At 34.8% G+C, this 16764-nt stretch overlaps 1 protein-coding gene across 1 annotated transcript in view; it reads left to right on the forward strand.

Moving 5' to 3' along the window:
- Positions 1-16764, forward strand: part of LOC117321876 (semaphorin-5A-like) — a 108613-nt gene that overhangs the window by 21504 nt on the left and 70345 nt on the right. The gene's annotated exons all lie outside the window — the stretch shown is intronic.

A 16764-nucleotide genomic window follows, 5' to 3' on the forward strand; every position in this document is an offset into this window, starting at 1 on the left:
AAATCTCAACATGGATGCATAAATGATCAGGGGCTTTGATTGTAAATTGCAGTAATCATGCATTTCTCAAAATTGTAAATTGTAGTAATCATTTCTTAAAATGATGTATAAGTTATAATTATTATTTTAAATTGGTTAAGAGGAAGTGAATCTGAGGATCAGTTAGCTATTAGTTGTGAACAGCTGATCTTTTAACACCATCATATACTTACACTGCTATACAGTGCAATAACACCATCATATGGACTGTTATAGATACAGTGTAATAACACCATCATATACTCAGACTGTTATAGATACAGTGTAATAACACCATCATATACTCAGACTGCTATAGATACAGTACAATAACACCATCATATACTGTATAACATGTGTATAAACTTTCATTGTTTTTGTGGTTGCTATGGAACCACAAATATAAATACAATGAATATTGTTGTATGTATTATTGTTATATTGTTGTATGTATTATTGTTATATTGTTGTATGTATTATTGTTATATCATTGTTGCATGGGCTTACCGCAAAAGTTTGTAGCGATGAAATATTCTGAAAGCTCCAAACCATGAAAGAAAATACACACAAACATTTCATGCCATACAGTACTGGGGCTACATTGTGCAGTGTATATGTATATGAATGCCGTACTCCATCATATTTGCCAATGGGTCTGGCTGTTAAGCATGCAGTGCAATAATTCATATGCCACAAAAAATTGTGAAGATAAAGCTAAAATTTCCACAAAACATAATTCTTTATTTTATTTACTGTCAGTATGTTATCTAAAGAATTCTGCAAGTGATTTTTCCAGAATTTAAGCATGACTTTATCAGTTATTAACCAGAACATGCATATGATGAAGCCGACAGCTGAGGGTACGTGCAGCTTGTATCTGTAGGATAGAGCACACTCTGTCACACATTGGCCAATACAGAAAGGGAATGCACAGATACGAAAAATTCATATGATTTACGCAAATATTACTGCGAATAGTTGTCGTGATTAATGGTCCAATACGAATGTCTGTTTAGAAGAGTTTAAATGTTGGCGTGGAAAATGTCTATTCAGGAGAGTTCAGATGGCGGTGCAGTAGATTTTTACACCATGTTGAACCAGACAGATAAAAAAAAGTCAAAATAAATAATGTCAGAGTGAGCGAAAAACATATTCGCATCATTGCATATCATTTAATATATACGAGGCATGTACAATTGTAATGCTCTTCTTAAAGATGAAAGAAAATGATAAACAGCGCTATAGTGGATCGTGCGAGATTAGACACAATTCTCATCGGCAAGTGACAAAAATTAGTCAACTGCACTGATGCAGATGTTCGGATGAACAACTTGTGAATCCCACTTTTGACTGGTGGTATAATTTCCATTTGATATTACCCTGAATCAGCCTGATGGGAGCTAAGGGAGGTCTAGTGGGAATGTTGAGTAATCGTTACCCTGCCACCACAATATATACTGCAGTAGTTTATGATGAGGCTGTGTTCACTAACATGCATGCTGATTTGGGATTCATTTGGCTCATTTTGAGAAAACTGATTTGATTATATAATCAATTCAGGAGACTTTTAAGTGGTGAGAAAGTTGTAATATTTTGTAAGACTGTAGTTTGCAGAATTGTAATATTTTGAGAAAGCATCGGGTAATTACAAGCCACATGTAAGACTGGATTGATATCTACGTTTAGGTAAGTATATATCTATATTCTCATTACTTTATTATCCTTAGTAGTGTACATGTAATATATGAGTACATAGTTATATGACCAATCCTGTATATAATTATAGTTACTTCAGGGGTACAATATATCTGGGTCACCCGGAGGATATACATGTATATAATTTCACAGGTAGGTTACCTGGAGATCTATAACAATATATATATTTTGTTACCTGGAGGATTATACCTGTCTATATGGGTGGTTACCTCGAGGATTATATCTATATACAAATGAGTGGTTACCTGGAGGATTATACCTATATATATGGTAGGTTACCTGGAGGATTATACCTATATATATGGTAGGTTACCTGGAGGATTATACCTATATATAATATGGGTGGCTACCTGGGGAATTATACCGATCTATATGGGTGGTTACCTGGAGGATTACACCTATATATATGGTAGATTAACTGAAGGATTACACCTATATATATGGTAGATTACCTGGATGATTATATCTATATATATGGGTGGTTACCTGGAGGATTATACCTGTCTATATGGGTGGTTACCTGGAGGACTATACCTGTTTTTATGGTAGGTTACCTGGAGGATTATACCTATATAGGTGGTTACCTGGAGGATTACACCTATATATATAGGTTGTTACCTGGAGGATTACACCTATCTATATTGGTGGTTACCTGGAAGATTACACCTATCTATATAGGTGGTCACCTGGAGGATTATACCTATATATATGGGTGGTTACCTGGAAGATTATACCTATCTATATGGGCGGTTACCTGGAAGATTACACTTATTTATATGGGTGATCACCTTGAGGAAATTATACCTATATATATGGGTGGTTACCTGGAGGATATGGGCAGTTACCTTGAGGATTATACCTATATATATAGGTGGTTACCTGGAGGATTATACCCGTTTATATGGGCAGTTACCTGGAGGAGAATACCTATATATATATTGGTGGTTACCTGCAGGATTACACCCATCTGTATGGGTGGTTACCTGCAGGATTATACCTTTTTATATAGGTGGTTACCTGGAGGATTATACCTATTTATATGGGTTGTTACCTGGAGGATTACACCTATATATGGGTGGTTACCTGCAGGATTATACATATATATGGGTGGTTACCTGGAGGATTATACCTATATATGGGTGGTTACCTGGAGGATTATACCTATATATGGGTGGTTACCTCGAGGATTATACCTATATATATGGGTGGTTACCTGGAGGATTATACCTATATATGGGTGGTTACCTGGAGGATTATACCTATATATGGGTGGTTACCTGGAGGATTATACCTATACATATGGGTGGTTACCTGGAGGATTATACCTATATATATATATGGTTGGTTACCTGGAGGACTATACCTGTACATATGGGTGGGTTACCTGGAGGACTACCTGTACATATGGGTGGGTTACCTGGAGGACTATACCGGTATATATAGGTGGTTACCTGGAGGACTATATCTGTACATATGGGTGGGCTACCTGGAGGACTGTACCTGTACATATGGGTGGGTTACCTGGAGGACTATACCGGTATATATAGGTGGTTACCTGGAGGACTATACCTGTACATATGGGTGGGTTACCTGGAGGACTGTACCTGTATATATAGGTGGGTTACCTGGAGGACTGTACCTGTATATATAGGTGGGCTACCTGGAGGACTATACCTGTATACATAGGTGGGTTACCTGTATGTATAGGATGATAACCCAGGCGGAACTCTACCTGTATATAGGGGTGGGTCACTGGGAGAACTACACCTGTGTATTGTGGGGTTTCCTATACAGCTATGTTTAAAATATATATTTATATAAGTAACCAGTAGGATTTCTACCTATCAATAACAAATTATCCAATGTTTGATGTGCAAACCCTGATTGGCTGACTTAGTAACTTTGATGATCTCTTTTGAAATCAACACAAGGTATCCAGACAGTATTGATCGTTTCTTTACAATTTCTGCCAAGTTTACTTCGGATCTTGATCCTATACAGATTTTCACTTTCAAAGTTGTTCTTTTGAAAGATATCTTCTGAGTTCTTGGAAGTGTTTAGAATATTCATTTTTTTAAATATATGTTTTTACTTTTATGTATTGGTTATGTGGTTGGGATTAGAACTGCTTGTATTAATCTGTGGCAGGCGAGTTAGAATAAGATAAGATCGTTACAGGTTTATAAAGTCTATTTTTATATTAAGTTTGTAATTAACATACCTTAAAGCATGTCATACCTGGAATTTTGATTCTATCTTGACTTACCTGTAGAGAAGGATCACATTTAAGTGTAGAAAACAGTTCAGCATCAGAAATTTTGATCATGATGTTTATGTCTCTCTTCAGGTATAGACTGTTTGTTATGTAATGAATGAATATTTCAGTTTTCATGAAAAATAATCACCAATTTAGAAGTATCAAAACAATTAAAATCATTTTTCGACCTATTGCAAAATTATGATAAATATCCATATCTAATTTTCTGGCAAAAAAATTTACACAAAGTTTGTAAAGCAAGTAATTATAGAACACATCACCTGATGCATACCATGAGAATGTTTTGAGAAGCTGTTTCCATTCGACAATTTCCCATCCCCACCCCCGAGGACCCGTAATTTATTGCTACGAATTAGAATACACCAAAGAAAAAAGAGAGAGTTGAATACATCATAAATTGAAAAGATTGGCACTTTTTTGAAAATTTACTGTCCACGCTTCAATAGGTTTATATAAGACATGGATTATAATATTCAAACTTGTACCTATAAGGTTATGAAAGAGTGCACTCAAGTCGCAATATGTACCCGAGATGAAAGTTATAATTTCACTCTTGAGTAGAATTCCATACACTTTCATTTTTTGCTCAGATTAATTGATAATAATTAAAACTGATTAAACAGCGGCATTTTTTTCCAAATTTATTTTCTTACTTTAATATTATATACAGATCATTTTTAGAGAGTTCTAACTTTGCTGTCAATGGGAATCTTATAGTAAAAGGTTGCTGAAAAGCCTGAGCCGCAGGTTTTGGCCCCCTGTGTTTGTGATACAATAGTAATGTTGTACCTTATAGTTGTGTATTTGCATAAGCAGAGTGTATATTGCACTGAACACTACTTGAGTGACCATTTCATGGTTCAGTAGAAATCAAGCACCTTTTCTAATCTCATAAGTATTATATAACGTTGAATACCCTTGTTGATTTTATCGGTGAGAAGTGAATGGAGTTGTTCACTCTCAGCTTTAAGCCGCGGAAGTCTTTAGACTTATAATAAGTACTTCTAGATTTCTTATCGTAGAGTTTTGTGAGAATTGCATTTCATTCTTATTTGGTATATATATATGTGTGTGTATGTGTATAAAAGCATGTCCTGAGAGATCATGCCATTTTGTCTACTTATTAAACCTCTCCGTCTAATTGATCCTAATGAGATAAGGCAGTGTACTTATATTTACCTGTAAAACAATGCAGGGAGTATATACCTGGCTTACTCTGGAAGTGAAACCGACGCCAAAATCTGTTAGCTCTTGTAAAACACTTCATTAATAAACTGGATAGGAACAGCAGTAATGATACAACCACTTTATCCTACGTGTATTGGAGATTCATCTGTTTTGAATTATCAATGCATGAGTTTTTAGGTTATGGGCAGATTAATTAAACGAAGAAAAATTATAAAAATTACCAACACATGAAGCTGTGGCTAGATGCATGAGAACTCAGCTGTAGGGCTTTGTATAACAGACAGAGAGTACAATGTATCCTAGCATATGGAATGTATTGGACAACATCTGGTACAGCGAGATTTATACCCATCTTAATATAAGAGGATTTTTAATGCTTTACAGAACTCTGGAGAAAAATGAGCATGAAAACTTGAGTATTTCACATGCTGACTTTTGTATTCTGTCTGGTCAGAAAAGAATTTTGTTCTTAAATTCTTCAGTTTATTTGTCTGTACTCATTACACTTCCAATTTTACCTTCAATAAATCAACCCAAAATAAACACACAGTTCAATATTGACATGTTTTGAAATTCATATCACAAAATTTTCTACACCACAATATTTCTAAAATCAAAGCTTGCCACTTTGCTTACTTGACTTTTTACCTTCAGACATATGTTTCCTATTTATAGATCTTTCTTTATGTATGTCTCAAGTCTGTTTGATGTAAAAGCTTTATTTCAAGCAATTTTTGTTTCATTTTAATGATAGATATGCTGTATATCTAATATAAACCTTATAATTCACGATGAGGAAACAAAAGTCAAACTCCTGCTTGCATAATATTTAACATTGCCAGTTTGTAGTCCTTTATCTGTAAACCTGCATGTGCTTGTATTCAAAGTGACAAGTTTAGAATAAGAAGAGTGTCAAATGTAAAAATGTCAGGATAGTGTGCATAGGTGTCATGAATCAAGCCACATGTATTTATTTAGGCGGCTCAGAGATTACGCTAAATATGTAGCAGGTTCGGTATGTTTTGCATAAAAATGCTTCAACTTGTTTATTTATGTATTAGGGTAGTGCGAAAACTTGTGACAGTGTTTACTTTACCATCAAGATTTATATACCTGCACTTCTATGGCGGTAACTTTCAAATATTTAACCTTTTTTCAGGCATAGCAGTCAAACAATTCATTATTCATAGTTTTCAAATTCCAATTAGTCAATATAATTACTTTCAATTATTTCAGGAGTAAGTTTGTTATTTGAAGACCAATATTTCTTGTCATTTTGGATGTGAGAAACATTATAAGCAACCTCAAGTGCTTCCCTCTGTCTTCCAAATTGAAAATTCCAAATACATTTACAAGTCTGATATTGAAACTTGTAACTACACATATTTATGCATTGACTGATATGTGTAACTACACACATATATATATATGCATGCATTGACTGTTCTTAGATCTGAACCCTTTTTAAGTAACTCGGATCAGTAATGTGAATAACGGGAGAGCACCTTAACAGCAACATGTACCCTTATCGTCAACACGTACCCTTATCGTCAACATGTACCCTTCTTATCAACATGTACCTTTATTGTCAACACGTACCCTTATCGTCAACATGTACCCTTATCGTCAACACGTACCCTTATCGTCAACATGTACCCTTATCGTCAACATGTACCCTTATCGTCAACATGTACCCTTATCGTCAACATGTACCCTTATTGTCAACATGTACCCTTATTGTCAACATGTACCCTTATTGTCAACATGTACCCTTATTGTCAACACCTACCCTTATCGTCAACACCTACCCTTATCGTCAACACGTACCCTTATCGTCAACATGTACCCTTATTGTCAACACGTACCCTTATCGTCAACACCTACCCTTATCGTCAACATGTACCCTTATAGTCAACACGTACCCTTATCGTCAACACATACCCTTATCGTCAACATGTACCCTTATCGTCAACACATACCCTTATCGTCAACATGTACTCTTATCATCAACATGTACCCTTATTGTCAACATGTACTCTTATCGTCAACACGTACCCTTATTGTCAACATGTACCCTTATTGTCAACACATACCCTTATCGTCAACACGTACCCTTATAGTCAACATGTACCCTTATAGTTAACATGTACCCTTATCGTCAACATGTACCCTTATCAACAGTACTATCGGTGTGAACTCTATCACAGATATTATCTGATTTCCTTCCCTAATTAATGTTCTGTGTAATGCGTGATTTCAGAACATTTATTTCTGGCACCTCAGATTATTACTTAAAATTATCTTTAGTTAAGATGTGGAAATAATAACTAATTTGACATGCATGTTAAATTATAACACCTGCCAATCCACCTGTATACCTGTTGTAGTTATAAACACCTCATTAACAGGTGGGCTTGTCATAGGCAAGGTACACTTTGACCTCCGACCTCCATGAAACAAATTTTTTTGTCAAATATCATGTCACACAAGCATGCTACAAAACCTCACCTGACTAGCTCAGTCAATCACTTGTTTACACTTGAATGCATTTTCTTGTCAAGCACGCTTATTTGCTTCGTCGAAATCAATTAACACGCATGTAATATTTACCTGGAGTCGCATAGAGTTTCAAGGGTATTGTGACCACGTTTAGGAAAAGAATGCTAATGATTTCTGAAGCAAAACGTATGTTATATTAGACCAATTGTATTGTATGTTATAGGATCATATGATGATGTATAGAAAAAATCCTGAATGCCACAAGCTGTAAGGGTTTCAAATTCAAATATTTCAAGAGAAATATATGGTTTATTAAAACTTAAATTACTCTATTTGTTAACATCAGAAGTCTGTGTGTAGTATTTAAATAGCCAGCAATTGTTCACCTGTAGAGGAAATAGATTTATTGTAAAAACATTTCAAATATATTATATAAAACTGTCTTTGATTTTCAGTATGTTCTGAAACGTAATCTGACGCTAAACAAATATTTCACTGGTTAAAAAAAGTCTGACTTTTATCCAATGTAATAATGATATAAGATTTTGTGATGCTTTGAAATATGTTTTCTCGTGTATATAATGTTGGTATCGTAAATAAGTTTGGTGGTATATCAGTAGGTTCACAAACGAAAAGAAGTAAGAAAACATTACCTTCCGGCTTGACATTACTGCTGCAGCAGCTGTAACACAAGTGTGAAGATTGTGGCTCATGTGTAGATGATAAAGTAATGAAAAAGACTTGCTTCCCATTTTAAAGAATTCATCTTTCATTTTGATGCTGTGCATTTACTTAATTCCAGAAACGGACATCAATGTAGTAGGATTAGTACTTAGGTGAATCCATATTGTTTTGGTATTCATTTTTGTTTTTTTGTCAAATATGTTAATTTTGGACAACTGTAATTCTACTACATTAAGTGCAAGGCCTGCTTCATTTAATTATAATGACAGTGATCGATTTTATATACTGTCATCCAGGTGAGCTGGCAATAACACAGTTGGAATTACAACAGTGTTTTAGAGTATTGATTGACTTGTATCTGTGCCATTGTGTCAGAATTTGAAAAATAGTTAAAAAAGTTAAATCTATTTCAAAATAATGACTAGATAATGAGAGCTTCATATTAGTGGTGTCTAGATTAACAAGGCACGACTGTAGGTATGTTATTTAAATATTTGTCCATGAGTCCTCATCGGAGGTCATCAATAAAGAACAGGTAATAAAATCGGAAATCGGAAATTTGAACTTATTGTTCTGTTGTAAATTCAAAAGTGGGCAATAAATCTGTTATAGACATATTGTATATTCGTACATACTGACGCAGCTAGTACATAATTATTTGACAGAAATCGATAAAAATCTTTGCATGGGAAGATTTTGTAGTTCTACCTTTGTAACGGTTTAAATAACTTCTATGAGTAAATTGTAACAACAAATTATGTATAATTAAGTATTCGGTAAGTTGACTTGTACTATTACAATGACTTGGAAAATATTATGGTAAATCGTGGATGGACACTTATAAACACCAACATTTTACGTCACATTCTCCTGGACGAACAACAATATGCCATTAAGTAACCATCAAGTATTCACTAAAGCGATACATTGTAACATTACAAACACTTTCTACGGGAAATTGAGTAAATGAGTAACATTCTTTTGTGCGAAAAAAGGCCCATTTTTTTTTCGAGGATGATTTGTCAAAAGATGTGCTGATTATTTCCCCTTGTTGTGTCCTGATTGGAATGATTTATCGTGCCCAGAGGTGGTTTTTTTTAATGTCAGAGTGTCATTCGCTACATTCCATAACTGTTCTTTAAACAAAATTATAATATGGATACACATATTTACAGTGTAGGGTTAAAATTAAGATTTTTAATTTATTTCTCATTCCTTAAGTATATTATATGAAATTTAAGTAGTCATTTCTTTATCATTTGCAGTGATTAGGAATGATAAGAATATTATTCAAACAGTGTAAACCTATACACAGTTAAAGACATCAGAAAGGTCTCTATGTCATATCGAGGATAGACTTCGTTAATCCTTCATAGAGGGATCATCTGAATTCAGGAACATCAATTCAGAAGAAGTTTTAAAATTTGATAGTCATATATATATTACATTACAACATATTGATATTAACCAAATGATTGAATAGAGGTTCTTTGAAATTTAAGAAATATTTTACCGACATGAATTCATCAATCAGACCATTTACCATAGCGGGTGTTGGTGGTGATTGACACGTTCAGGTGATGGCCATTCACAGCTCTACCTGAGATTTTAGCTGGAAGCTAACATGTTTAATTAGGCTGAACGAGACAGATCAATTTGTACTAACATAGTATATAACCAGACCATACAACTATCTATGTACATACAGAAGTTGACAGCCTAAAGGATGAGACACTACAGTAACTTACTGGTATAACATATAAAGATCTGGTGCGATACTATAACTATTTCAGTACGATGACACAAACACACTACAGTATACCTACATTGGCTGACCTATACACATTTTACACTATTGTACCTTGAAATTAGATTTTATTATAGCAGAATTGGACCCGTGTTGAACACCGGTGGCAAGGTTCGATTATTGCTCAAATGATTAGAATTAGAGTCTGTTCTTGTTCATAGTTTTTCTCTCCTGTTTCATTTGTATCAAATATATTTGTAGCAGTTACCTCAGGCAATGCTGATGTCCCTCTAGAGCTCAGAGGTCCAGCTACCTCAAGCAATGCTGATGTCCCTCTAGAGCTCAAAGGTCCAGCTACCTCAGGTAATGCTGACGTCCCTCTAGAGCTCAAAGGTCCAGCTACCTCAGGTAATGCTGATGTCCCTATAGAGCTCAGAGGTCCAGCTACCTCAGGTAATGCTGATGTCCCTCTAGAGCTCAGAGGTCCAGCTACCTCAGGTAATGCTGATGTCCCTCTAGAGATCAAAGGTCCTGGGCTACCTCAGGTAATGCTGATGTCCCTCTAGAGCTCAGAGGTCCAGCTACCTCAAGCAATGCTGATGTCCCTCTAGAGCGAAAAGGTCCAGCTACCTCAGGTAATGCTGATGTCCCTCTAGAGCTCAAAGGTCCTGGGCTACTTCAGGTAATGCTGATGTCCCTCTAGAGCTCAAAGGTCCTGGGCTACCTCAGGTAATGCTGATGTCCCTCTAGAGCTCAAAGGTCCTGGGCTACCTCAGGTAATGCTGATGTCCCTATAGAGCTCAGAGGTCCAGCTACCTCAGGCAATGCTTATCTCATCCATTTGTCTGTCATCTACTTGTGTCTTTGGAATCTGTATTGCAGTATTTCACAACTATACAACAAATGAGGTTGTATTTCAGAGTCTCTTGGATTCAAGGTGAAGGTCACCGTTTCTTTAAATGGATAGTCTCAGATCCTTTAAATTCTATACAGACTATTCAAAACACTAGCACTTTTTAACAAGTTTTATATAACAAGCAGAACAGCTAACTACCATTGATCGATGGCATTGACTATTTATTAAGGAATGACCATTAATTTTCTAGTCTCCAATATCTGGTCCATTTCCAGGATAAGTGGACCGATCCGTTTAGCACTATCAAATCAAGAGGATATAGTATTAGCTTCAAAGCATATTTATTCAATTTATGTACCAAAAGGGTCCTCAGCTGGACCAGTTTTAATACTATAAGTACTTGGAGTTCTATGGCTGATATACCTGGTATATCATTTATACTAGCTCTTAAATCTGTTCAGCTTGAATGATCATGGATTCCAGCAATTTCAACTTTGTTTCTATCATATGATTAAGTTATCTTAGATTATCATTAGTTGTTTTCAGATAAAAATTCATAACTTTTCCATGATTGACATGTTTCTTGAATTATATACATACACAGATCAGAAAGCAATGATCTGAAGTATCAAAATACTGACCATACAGTCTCGTCTTTAAAAAGCTTGCTATGGTCAGCCTTTTAGTGGTCTTACTGACCATGACAGGACAGGACTGTGACAATATTGACCAGTAAGGAGCTGGACTAAAGTGTGGTCAGTTTCACTTTTCACATTATGACCCTTTAGCTCAATGATTGGGTCAGCACACTGTACCAACATTGACCAAGTAGGCCAAGAGGTGACATGTATATGTTTGTTCAGTCATTGTCCTCAAATATCTTATAGGTATGCGACATTTTTTTCTGTTTGACATTGTTTATTTACATAGAAAGCCTGCGGACATGCAATTGGTTATTGTTTACTTGTCAAAATCAGAATTTCGAAGAATGTAATCAACATATCTAGTTACTGATTTAAATTAACAGTTTTTTATATATGTCGCGAGTATTTTTTTGTTAGACGTGAAATATCTTCAGTCTGTTAAAGTGCCAGTTTTGGATTCAGGATTGTTGATTGTATCTAAAGGTACTTTATTAAAATGGAAGTCATAATGTTGAATTCCAGGTCATTGTACTAATCTACTACCCCTGTATGGTGTGTGTATGTGTGTGACCTTGATTATCTATAAATACCTATAATGACCTTGTCTATATTGATATATCCCTTTATGGTGTGTATGTGTGTGACCTTGATTATCTATAAATTCCTATAATGACCTTGTCTATATTGATATATCCCTTTATGGTGTGTATGTGTGTGACCTTGATTATCTATAAATACCTATAATGACCTTGTCTATATTGATATATCCCTTTATGGTGTGTATGTGTGTGACCTTGATTATCTATAAATACCTATAATGACCTTTTCTATATTGATATATCCCTTTATGTTGTGTATGTGTGTGACCTTGATTATCTATAAATACCTATAATGACCTTGTCTATATTGATATATCCCTTTATGGTGTGTATGTGTGTGACCTTGATTATCTATAAATACCTATAATGACCTTGTCTATATTGATATATCCCTTTATGGTGTGTATGTGTGTGACCTTGATTATCTATAAATACCTATAATGACCTTGTCTATATTGATATATCCCTTTATGGTGTGTATGTGTGTGACCTTGATTATCTATAAATACCTATAATGACCTTGTCTATATTGATATATCCCTTTATGGTGTGTATGTGTGTGACCTTGATTGTACTGGCAAGAAACACCTGAAACCATAATTAAACAAGAGTCATACAGGTATTTTTTGTTACACCTGCATGATTGATGGCATGTCACACATATAAATCCCACACAGGTCACCTTGACTCCTGGGTAGGTTCTCAAGTAGGTTGTTGTTGTATATAGATATGTAATAGAATTTCTCTCGTTTTGTTGCGATCATAGTCTGGAAGAAGGATTCCTAATTACAGAGTACCTGTCTGTCTCGATTCAAATTTTGTTACATTATCTGTGAGTCTTTCTCTTGTGTAAGTGATCTGCTTTTACAAACATAGCTTTCACCTGTGAAGTTTACACCTGTTTAAATTTTACTGAATGAAGTCAAAACAGATACACTCCTTTTATTTAAACCCCATCAATTTGTCTCGCTGTCTGTGATTATGGTAGATGCATGAAATCAATTTCTTATTACAGACAGTTATTTTCAATATTTATGTTGTTGAATAAAAGATATATAGCTGAAAAAACTTAAAGCTGAATGAAACGCTGAAATTAATGTATGAAGAAGTTGTATCTTATTTATCTCAACACTAAAAAGATGCACATGTGGAAGGTGTCTTAATCTATGGAAGAACTGATTCGACTATAACTCTCTCTAGCTGTAAGCTTTGAAAAGAAAATTTGTTTGTAATATTGTTAAATATAATCTGATAACGTTTTCAACTAAAGTTCTATTATTTTATGACATGATACAATAGGATACACCATCACTGATGATTCTTTTGAAAGTCTCACTAGAACTTATGCTACACGTGAAAGCTAGTGCACAAGAATTGACAGTGTATTTGAGAAATTCACAATTATTCATATTTGAAAGCTGCACAAAGAGTTAGTAACATGTTTGAAAGCTGCACAAGAATTGGTGACATATTTGAAAGCTTTGATACATGCATTTCTATTGCATAAACAATTCAGAATCATAACATTTCAAAATTAATTTAAGTCAAAGTAAGGGAGATAACTCAAATACTAAATTACATTTATTGTAATTCATAAGCATAGTGAGACCACTTATCTATATTCTTTTGTCACATAAATGATTATTAAGTTGATGTGTTTGGAAAAAAGATTTAAACTAGATCACCCAGGAAAAGGGTCGTATTTCAAATTGATATATCCTTATTTCTGGGATATCAGGGGCCAATATTTACATATCATTCCACTTTGTATCTATAGGGCCATTGACCATATATATCACCTGTAAAGTAGGGTAATTATTACAGTATTATGAGAACTACATTATGTATAATGACTGCTATCTATCATTGGTAAACATCTCCAGAGGATAATGGACTGGCACCTGTAGGATATATCATATGATGTACTATATATACAGGATGGGGAGCACTCCCCGGGGAAGGGGGAGTCTCCCCGGACCAGATGGAGATATTTAGGTATAACCATGTAAAACATAAAACAGCGGTAAGGAGGGCCTAATGAGCTGTAAACACTGTACACAACAACCCAGTCTCCTCCTCAGCAACACGCCTGTATAGGTCGAATGTATAGCTGCTGCCTTACACCTGTGTCACTTCACCAGCCAAATTAATGGTTCCCTCGTTCCACCTGTGTTGGTGGAGCTAATGAAGAACTCTTCTCTGTCACCTGTATTAACAGGCGGAATGAAGAGCTCCCATCAACTCAAGTTCCATTCCATACCAGTGTCAACTGGACTTATGGAAAACTTTTCTTTCTCCCAACCACCTGTGTCGTTACAGGGAAACTTTTCTTTCTCTCTACCACCTCTGTCGGTATAGGGAAACTTTTCTTTCTCTCTACCACCTGTGTCAGTACCTTTCTCCCAACCACCTGTGTCATTACAGGGAAACTTTTCTTTCTTTTCTTTCTCTCTACCACCTCTGTCAGTACCTTTCTCCCAACCACCTGTGTCGTTACAGGGAAACTTTTCTTTCTCTCAGCTATCTCTGTCATGATGGGACTTAATGGGGAGTTCCCTTTATGTTTTGACTGGGTAGTAGAAACATACTGAAAAGGTTTAACCTCATTCCTATCAATCAAGTAATAACTTTGTCCTGTGGTAAATAGATTCTCTCCTGAACGTTAAACTCCTTAAACTCGACAACAAATTACACCAATACTGATCTTATTTCTGTAGCCTACTGTGATTTCTGTCAGTTACTGGTACTAACAAAGTCTATATGTATAGTTGTGGAGTCAGTCAGTCAGTCTGTATTTCAGTTTATACAGGGGTACCTGATGTATAACGAAGTTGTGATCTGCCTCTGCCAAATAGTGTATGTCACTATACCTCATGGAATGTTACCAGTGATAAAATTGGCTCTTGTGCTTGGTTTTAACAGAGTTACTTTATTTACAGTTCACTTTATCAGGACATATGTCATATGTACTCTGTCAAACATAATTGCCAAATTGTTCACAAGTGCTGTCTTGTGTACTTTTATATACAAAGTTATGGTCCCTTGTTCTCAATTAGTGACTTTTCAAGGACATATATCATTTATTCTGTAACCAACAATGTCAAATCTTGAATATACTTTTCATGGCAGAGACTTGCATCCTGAAATTAGAGTATTTTGATCCACTCTTCACAGAGTTATGGCCCTTTGTTCTCAATTAGTCAATTTTCAAGGACATATATTTATTCATTTATTCTGTAACCAACAATGTCAGATCTTGAATATACTTTTCATGGCAGAGACTTGCATCCTGAAATTAGAGTATTTTGATCAACTTGCAGAGTTATAACAGAGTTATGGCCCTTTATTAAGTTTTGATATCAATGCTTTTCCATAGATGGGAATTATTATTATTAAAAAGTCACCCAAATTATTCTCAAAACTTCTCTAGATAAAATTTATTATAGCCGGATATTGTTGTGGGAAGATTAATCTTAGGAAGCTGTCAATCCAGTTCTTCTGGTCTGTTGTGAAGTGATAACTCAATTAAAACAATTTAAAAAAAACTTAATATACAGCGAAGGGTAATTCTGAGTATATAGGATTTATCAATGAGAAAAAATGTCAAAATTGGAGTGACTTTTTAATAGGGATAATAGTTATGGTCTTGAAGTGGCTGATAAAACCAGCAAATTTCAGTACGGACTTCATTTAGGAGGGACTGGATGGACATGAGAGTAAGTCAGTGTTGTTTACAGAACAGAAGTGTATTTGAACTAGGCAATGTTAAGCTAAAAAAATATACATGTATATATATATGTTTTTGATAAATATAAAACTTCAGTTGTTATGAAAGAGATTTTGTGTACTACTGCCTTATTAATGAGTATACTAAAACAGTTGAGATAACTATCATTTGTACTCCTCCCTCGTGTCTTACAGAAGCTATAGGACATCACATGTATTAAGGGGGATGATAAACAGTGAGAGATGATCGCTGTAACCACTGCCTGTACCTACTCACCTCCTGTATCAGTATAGGGCAAAAAAAAAAAACAAGTTCGAGGATAAATTATCATATAACAGGTGATATCAGCCATAACTAAAATATGAAAAGTTCCCATAAGAATATTTTTACACTGATAGAGAGGGACTGGGATGGAGTGCTTCTGATTATAGATTAAACACATTTAGTATTATACATGTAATGGTAGTCACCTTCTACCATCTATAATCAGGGTTCATTTTCAATTCTGGATTAAATCTCGGATTCCGGTAGGCAGCTATCAGATTACAGGTGTGTTTTTAAAAGATTTTGTGTTTTTTCCCTTCAAATCCAAGAGAATTATATTCTGTTGATATCAATCTTCAATATTCTATAGAAACATTTCTTGGTGTTTTATCTTCTGATTTCAGATTCTAGAGTGAAGTTTAGATTTAACATTTTTAACATTTATTTCCCTCTTAATTTTCATCTCAAACTTTAAAACTTGACATGAATTGCTTTTTTTGCATGGAATTTATATTAAAAAATTGAATTAATTTGAAATATCACA

Source organism: Pecten maximus, chromosome 2, assembly GCF_902652985.1.
Source record: "Pecten maximus chromosome 2, xPecMax1.1, whole genome shotgun sequence".
In the NCBI taxonomy this organism is placed as follows: Eukaryota; Metazoa; Mollusca; class Bivalvia; order Pectinida; family Pectinidae; genus Pecten; species Pecten maximus.